Source organism: Mastomys coucha, unplaced genomic scaffold, assembly GCF_008632895.1.
Source record: "Mastomys coucha isolate ucsf_1 unplaced genomic scaffold, UCSF_Mcou_1 pScaffold23, whole genome shotgun sequence".
NCBI classification, from domain to species: domain Eukaryota; kingdom Metazoa; phylum Chordata; class Mammalia; order Rodentia; family Muridae; genus Mastomys; species Mastomys coucha.
This window is the reverse complement of record NW_022196906.1, coordinates 54,095,503-54,104,028: the sequence shown is the minus strand read 5'-3', so window position 1 is coordinate 54,104,028 and position 8,526 is coordinate 54,095,503. Positions and strand designations below refer to the sequence as shown.

Below are 8,526 nucleotides of genomic sequence, written 5' to 3'. Positions count from 1 at the left end.
AAAAAAAAAACAAAAAACAAAAAACAAAAAAACCCACCTATTCTCTCTATTTAATTAGACAAAATGGATTTAAAATTAACAGAGAGAAAAATCTAATTGAAGAGAAAGTATGTTTAAAAGAATACCTAAAGATTCAAAGAACTATATATACCTTATGGTTAAAAAAAACAAAAAAAGTAACAACTATTGCTAGTAGTAGTAGAAAAAGAAGCAATGTTTTCCAAAGTTAGCTACGACACAGGACTAGTCCTTTCCTCTCTCTGAGGAAAATTACACTCCAGTTGCCTCCTGGATGACCTCACTACTCCTGAATGACAATACACAGCAGCATAATTCATATTAAAACCCAAATGCCAAACACAATTCTGAAAGTATGTTTTATGTTTTACTGTACTTATTCTAAGCACGTTCACTATTACAATTAATGTTACTTTCACCAAATATACTTCAATTTATCTAATCTTTTATACCACTCTACTCCAACAAATCTTTCCAAATACAAACCTTTTATACAATAATTTTAGTATAATGTGATATTCTCTTGTCTGTTGCATAAAAATAAAGCAACTGTGTTTTTTGAATATAAGTTATATATGGTCTCTGTACAAATTCAAACTCCTACCTACCATGCCTATTTAAAGATACACTCAAAAGCTGGGTATGGTAGAATACACCTGTAATCCCAGTACTCAGAAGCCAGAAGCAAGTGGACCTCATCTCAAAAACAAACAAGCAAACAAAAAATTTAATTCCAGTGTTTAGGAGGCAAGGTCAGGCAGATCTCAGAGTTCAAGACCAGCTTGGTCTACAAATCTAGTTTCAGGAAAGCCAGAGCCACAGAGAAACCCAGTCTTGGAAAAAAACAAATGAATAAATAAATAAACTAAAAAAAGAGAGAAACCTATATGTTAAGGAGCTATTATGTTTAAAATTAAATTCTCTATGAAATGGATTAGGATTAGAAGGCATAAGGTAGCTTGGGGAATTCTAGCAATATTCTGTTTTAAGAATTCTAGCAATATTCTGTTTTAAGAACTGGTTACATAAATAAGTTACACTTGATGAAAACTCACTGAGCTGTACATTTATTATCTATGTACTTTTTGTACACAGATAGATGGTAGTCAATTTATAACAGTTGAACTTTCTCATGGTACAAAAGCAGTACTGTGTCACTAACCTATGATATTACCAGGTTTAGTTGTGTTAAAAATACTTTGAACTTACAATGCTTTATTAGAATAATTTCATGGGAAATTTAAAGTATGCAAGTAAATGCAGCCCTATAATTCTAGCACTAGAGAGACTAAAACAAGAGGATTGCTATGATTTTTGACGATAGCTTGCACTACTCATTAACCCTGTCTCAAAATGAATACATACATACATACATATACACACACATATACATGCATCCATGCATACAAGAAAATAGGTTAGTAAGATGGGCTCATTTGCTGCCAAGCCTGATGACCTAAGTTCTAACCCCTGAAATCTACACAGTGGAAGAAAAGAACTGACTCCTTTAAGTTGTCCCCTGACCTACACAAGGCCCATGTGTGCCCACAGGTATACATACACACAATAAATAAATAGAACCTACAATCTAAATACCCGTATTATTATATAGCATTCATACTATACTCTTTACCAAAAAAAGTAAAACCTAGAAAGGAAAATAGACAAGTAATTCCACAGAGGACTGTCACAGACAAAAACGCATACACTTTAATCCAGAAAGAGTTAAAAGAAAGCTTCTGGGTCTGGAGAGATGGCTCAGTGGTTAAGAGCACTGACTGTTCTTCAGAAGGTCCTGAGTTCAAATCCCAGCAACCACATACTGGCTCACAACCATTCGTAATGAAATCTGATACCTTCTTCTGGAGTGTCTGAAGACTCACATATAATAAATCTTTTAAAAAAAAGAGAAAGAAAGAAAGAGAGAGAGAGAGAGAGAGAGAAAGAGAGAGAAAGAGAAAGAGAAAGAGAAAGAGAAAGAAAGAGTGAAAGAGAGAAGAGAAAAAGAGAGAAAGAGAAAAAGCTTCCTGGGAAAAGATATACCTGTACTCAATCCTCGAGGTCAGACAGAAATTAGCCAAGCAAGGAAAAAGTTGAAAAGAAACAGAGCATGAAGACAAGGAAACTAAATTCAGTAAAAATGCATTAAAGAATTCAAGAGAGACAACAAAGGAAGAAAAGCTCAGAGGCTGAGGTAGGACAGATCCATATTTAAGGATAGCCTAGGGTACATCTCAAAAACAAAAATCCCAGCACACAGGAGGCAAAGGCAGACAGATCTCTGTGACTTCAAGGCCACCCTGGTATACACAGAAAATTATAGGACAGCCAGGACTTCACAGAAATACCCTGTCTCAAACAAACAAAGCTAGAGAGAATGTAAGTTATGACACCCCATGGAACAGCTCAAACTCTATCCTGAAAGTAACAAGAAAGCACTTCAGACCTTTCAAGTTTAAGGACAATTAAATGTGCATTGGTATTATCCATGTCAATGATGTTGCCTTCAAGGCTTACAATCCCATTTTATAGGAACTAGCCTGCATACTACTCTATACTTTGAACCATGATTCTACCCTATGCACACATGTACAAATATTACATAACCAATACTGAATGGCCAGGAATAGTCATTCCATCTTGTAGCAGATATTGGGAAGAGGAGAGGAGAGACTGAAATCAAAAAATTCTAGATGGCAAAACACTTTGCTCAAGATCTGAAGAGTAAAAGATAGCAAGACAGAATGCAAGGTGTTGGCATGGTAATAACATGGTAGTTACAAAAGACAGAAATAGGGAATAAGTGGAAGCTATAAAACAGAAGATAAAAAGATTATGCAAAAACTAATAATAATGCAACAACTAAAGTAAAATCTAGGCCTTGAGTGTGACTCAGTAACAGACTGATTAGCATACACAAATCCTAGGTCCTATTCACAGCACTGTCATAAATTAAAGTGAAATGTCTTCTCCTGCTTCAAACTTAATAGGTCCTTTTCTTATGTCAACTTATTTCATTTTTCCTGGGTTCCCTCTTGCATGTGCATGTTTGTTTTTCAGAAGCACTCCTTAACTACTTAAGATAACCTGAGTCTCTTCCTTGCAACTGAAAGAGCCTAAGAATATTTTAGAACACTTATTTTAGCAGTAGTGAAAAGCATATACAAGAAAGTATGGCAAAACCAACTGTAGAAGGCAGAAAAGAAGACCACTTGGGAAGCATCACTGAAGCCTAAAAGGCATTTGAGTTCATTTAAAATAAAGAGAATACAGGAGAAAAGGAACAAGAAAGATGAAAATATATGTTATGATAAAGAAGGTGCAAGACATAATGACAAACTGAATACTGGTAGTAAGACAGAGTAAAGGATGGTTTTCATGGGTTCCTGAAAACTTCATGAGAACAGAAGGGTGCCATTACCCTTCATCGAGATAAGAAATCAAAACCAACTGAGTAGCAGTTTCTGTCTGCTCTGTTCCCTAGTTTTGTGGGGAAGAGAGACAGAGAAGGTTCTATATTTTTGGATTGGAGTACTTACGAAATATGACACCATGCAGTCTATTACCAAGTGGTTTACAGAGATGTAAAGCAAAAAGACAAGAGTTCTAAACAGCCTCTGTAGACACAAGAATCAATATATAAAATTAATGTGCTTCTGTTGGTCAGGGAATGTGTTTTGTTGTTTTTTTGAGACAGAGTCTTTCTACATAGCCAGGTTGGCCTTGATTATCCTCCTGCCTCAGCCTCCCAAGCATGTAATTACAGGTCTTTAATACCATGCTTGACTCAAGTTGATGTATTTTTAAAATATCTGAAAAGTCTGACTGTTTTCTTTAAACTGTTATATACCTAAGAAATTCAATCATTCAAATTTAAAAAATGTTACAATTCTTGGACAACCTTATTCTCAAACTTTCTGCACTTCTTTCAAAAATATTAAAGATTGAACAAGCATCTACATAATTGTAAATGATTTAAAAAGATGGAGGCTTATGTTACTAATTTCCACCATAGTTATATTTCTTTTAAAACTTATAAATTTAGCTGACCATACACATTTACAGTTCCAGCTACCTAAATTAGGTATCTGAATCAAGAAGATCAACTGAACCCAGGAGTTCAAAACACACCAATAGCCATGTACAATATATCAAGATCATCATCGAATTAAAAAACAAAGAAAAACAAAAACAATGAATTTATACCACCTCCTCAAAAATTATATACCACTAAATTAACTAAGTAAAAAAATTATTTAAAAGCCATTAGCCTTCTGTGGTAGCACCTATAATATAATACTATGCTCAAGACTTTGAGACCAGACAAAGCTAAATTGAGAATTCTAGGACAACCAGTCTAAATGAGAAAACACTATCTCAAAAAATAATAATCAGACTTGAGACATAGCTCAATTGATAAAGTGTCCGCCTAGCACACACAAAGTCATGGGTTCAATTTCTAGCACTCCATTAAAGAAACATGGTAGCACATTCATACAATCCCAGCATTCCAGAGGTAAAGTTAAGGAGGTCAAGCTGAGCCTGGGCTACATAGTGAGTTTTGAGGTCAGCCTGAGGGACATGAGACCCTGTCTCATTTGTAGCATTACAAAAAGTAATGCTAGTGGGGCTAGAGAGATTGTTCAGAGGTTAAGATCTCAACCTGCTCTTGTAGAGAACCCTACTAAGGTTCCCAGAAGCTATGCCTCTAACTCTAGCTCAGGGAATTTGGACATGCTCTTCTGGCCTCCACAAAGGATGCACTCAAATGCGCATAAGCACACACAGATACTCTAACAAGCAAATCTTTAAAACAGTAATACAAGTGGTAAAAACAACACATTAGATTGTGTTTTTTCACTACTAATAACTTTTTGTTTTGGCTTAGTTTTTGGTTTTTCGAGACAGTTTCTCTGTGTAGCCCTGGCTGTCCTGGAACTCACTCTGTAGACCAGGTTGGCCTCGAACTCAGAAATCCGCCTGCCTCTGCCTCCCAAGTGCTGGAATTAAAGGCATGCGCCACCACTGCTCAGCTAATAATTAATTTTTGAAAAGAACTTAATCTAGGTATTTATGTGCTTTAAATATTGAGTTTCTGTCTGAAATCTTTTCCTTCTAAGTATACGTTTGCCTCCAAAATTTACTACTGACACAGAATGTTATGAATTTCTGCCACAAATTCACTACCTAACAGCCATTTATTTAACATGTCACAACTAAAAATTAAAATCTTCATCATATGGATCTTCACATAAGGGAAAAGATTGGCATATCTACAATTTTGTCCTCTCTATACCCTTTTCATCAAATCACCAAGACTTGTCAACTACAAACATCCAAATTCAGAACCATGGTATCACCCTTCTAATATATTTCTGGCTTTAGCTTTATTCTACTTTTAATCTCCTATAAAGTGACTCTTAAAGATGCACATCTGAACATTTTGGTCCCTCTCTTCAAATCCTTTAATAATTTATCTGATAAATAACTACCATCAAAACTACTCACACAGTTCTAGCTCAAGAGAGTTCATGAGAAGTTTACTTTAGATACACTTCTTTGTATAGGTTCCATACAAAAATAATTAACAGAATTTTTTCAAAACATGAAAATCATTTATATATATAATGTCTGATACATTTAGAATAAAAACTTGCAGTAATTTTTAGAAAAAGGACTAAAAATAAATCCACTATCAAAATGGAATACTACCCAACCAGTAAACGAGACTCTTCCATAAATACTACTGCTGAATGCTAGGACTTAGCAGTATTATGTGAAAATGGAATCAATTATATATAGTTTGTGTGTCTTTAAAGTGTAAGCAGATATAAGCTTATAAATGCTAGAAATATCATGTTATACCAGTTATGGAAGCTGAAAAATAGAAAATGAATGGCTGGAGATTGGAAAAAGAGAAACTTTTTTTACTACACTTTTCTGACCGTTTTGACTTCTAAACTGTGTCTCATTAATACCTATAATATAAATTAGTTTTTCTCCCTGTATTACACACAGACACAAAAAAAACAAAAGAAAAAACTTAAGTACTAACTACAAAAACATTATCTCCCCATCCATACATAAACATTGAAATTATACACTTAACACTTAACATTACATTTCCCTCTTGACATCTCAGGAGTATAACTTCAACAAACACTTTATTCAATATTTTACTACTACTAAGAAAGCTGTTAATAATAACTTCAATACTGAATGACATTTATACTTGGTCCTTGGAGAATACAGCAGCACTGGGTGGTAAAAAAATACTAAAAACATTAGTCTTCAGGGATTAAGAACAGCTATACATCCTGTTTTTCGAACAAGTTCAAAAACAGTAAACCCAAAACTCCTCTAGTTAAAAACCTATGTATCTGTATGAACCTACAAAGTGTTGAGACAAATACTATATGAAGAGTTACTTATCTTCATTGGTGTAATCCAACTTTAATCCTTACAGAAGCCCCAGAAGTGTCAAGATTTAGACTGGTTTTTTCATTCTACTGAAAAGACAAGATGAGGAGCAAGCAGCTTGCCCTTGTAACAGCACAGGTACCCTCCCTCTCTGGGCTTCCACACTCTGCTCTCTTTCCCTTTCAGAATCTAGCCCTGAGGCTCCAAACACAGGTATCAGTCTGACTCCTTAAAATCCAATGGAGTGAGTACACTGGACTAAGTAAATAACCCCTTCAAGTTCTCCTGGAAATTTCTTTTCAACCAAAGATCCCGATTGGGTAGAAAGCAGGTAAGAAGGTTTGCTTAAGAAGTCTTCTAGAGAAACTACATCGGGGCAAAGGGGTGATCCAGCACCCTGCTGGTGATTTGAAGGGCTGACCGGAGACCTACTAGGTAAGAAGAGCATCATGACATTGGGGCTATCTGAAAGCTTGTATGGGTAGGAAGGAAACCTAGCAAACCCGACTGGAAGTAAGCTGCGTGAGGGTCCCTAGGAAAGCTCGGGTAGCGATGATTCGCAGGAGATCCAAAGATCTGGGACATTGCAATGGATTAGGAAAAGCAGTAGTGGCCTTGGTTCCCGGACTAGGATCCGCTCCGACATAACGGTGTCTAGAGGCTCCAGTCAGAGTCCTAAGAGAGTCTAAAGGGGTTCTAGCAGAAGGTGGAAGGGGGCCAGTGATAGGACCGCTGCGGCCGCTGGTGGACAGAATGGTGTCTGGTCAATGAAATGGTATGAGAGAGTCGAGTCTGGGGTTGGAATCCCGGCCGGACTCCGACGTTCGCTAGGCTTTAGGGGCAGAGCTGCTGGCGGGGCGTCTCCGCCAGGGCGGGGCGGGGCAGCCCTCCGGGAGCCAAAGAGCCGAGCGGGAGACGTGGGCCGGGCCAGGCCAGGCGGCAGGGCCGCTGGGTGCTGGGGCGGGTCTTACCTCTGGCTGCGCCGCGGTGGCCACCACAGCCCCTTCCTCTTCGGCGGTAGCCGCTTCCCCCCACTCGGTTTCCAGGGTCAGAAGGAGAAAGCATAGGCCGTGGCCGCCGGGGGTAGGATGGTTCCGCGAGGGTGGGCCCAGCCGCCTCAGGGTCCGAGAGAGCGGCGGCCGCGCATCCCCCGCCCTGTCAGAGAGACTCCGCCCGGCCTGGGCAGGCACATCCCCCGCCGCACCCCGCCCAGAGAGCACGCGTTGGAAGCTAAACCGCGGTCTCTGCTTTTGCCGGTGGGAGCGGTATCTCCGCCGCAGTCCCTCCCGGTCCTGCCAGGACTTTCCGACAGCCACCGCCAACTGCCTCCGCGTCCCCAGTCCGCTTGGGCCTGCGCGCCCCCGACCCCGCTCACGCGGCCCCGCCCCGCGCGACTCGCCAGCCCCCAGCCGAGCAGGCGCGCGCGCACTTACCTCCCACGCCCCCTGCTGCCAAGCCCGGGACAGCCCCGCCCGGCCCCGCCTCCGCACGTGACGCCGCTGGGGCGAGCGCTTGCGCGGGCACGCCCATTTTTCCCTCCACCCTCCGAATGGCCCCGCCTCCCCAGTCCTTCTTCACTTTACGGCAGTACTGAGAACTCTGTGTAATGGCTAGGTTAAAAACGTCGTAAGGTTGGAGAGGCAAACTCTAGGTTTACGACCTTAGGTCTCACTTTCCGGCCTGTACAGAGATCCTTGAAGGCTGGTTGGCTTGGTGAGGCCTGAGGAATAGGTAAGGAGTCTCCTCCCTACTTGGGTTTGTCTCAGTTTGTGGAAGCAAGTGGATCGCTTTGCGGTCCACGCAGACTCTAGCGTGTCCGAGACCCTTCCTCTTTCTGCAGCTGGATTCTCAGCGCCGCCCCTTTTCCACACACGCACGCTCCTCCCTCCACTTGTTCCCGCCCCCGTGTCCAAGTATTTCTTTTCCATTCATTCCACAGACTTTTCACTGAGTTGCTTCTATGCTGTAAAACCCAGAATATTAGAAGAAAATGAAAAAATATCCGCTTTTCGAAGCGCTGTGATGTAGGAAACAAAGAATCCGCAATGATAACACAGTAAGATAACACGGGATGATCTGAACACAAAC

The 8,526-nt window shown here is 40.1% G+C and overlaps 2 protein-coding genes across 9 annotated transcripts in view; one reads left to right on the top strand and one right to left on the bottom strand.

Annotated features, from left to right (window-relative positions):
- Myo9a (myosin IXA) overlaps positions 1-7,858 on the bottom strand; it is a 184,060-nt gene extending 176,202 nt beyond the window's left edge. For all 7 annotated transcript variants that reach the window (XM_031343709.1, XM_031343708.1, XM_031343711.1 and 4 more), the window contains exon 1: positions 7,410-7,858. The gene's annotated coding sequence lies outside the window, so the exon portion shown is untranslated. The remainder of the gene's footprint in view (positions 1-7,409) is intronic.
- A 253-nt stretch (positions 7,859-8,111) lies between these two features.
- Positions 8,112-8,526, top strand: part of Senp8 (SUMO peptidase family member, NEDD8 specific) — an 18,926-nt gene continuing 18,511 nt past the window's right edge. The window contains exons 1-2 of one of the 2 annotated variants that reach the window (XM_031343719.1): positions 8,112-8,169; positions 8,378-8,494. The gene's annotated coding sequence lies outside the window, so the exon portion shown is untranslated. The remainder of the gene's footprint in view (positions 8,170-8,377; positions 8,495-8,526) is intronic. The other variant, XM_031343720.1, reaches the window with a different exon arrangement.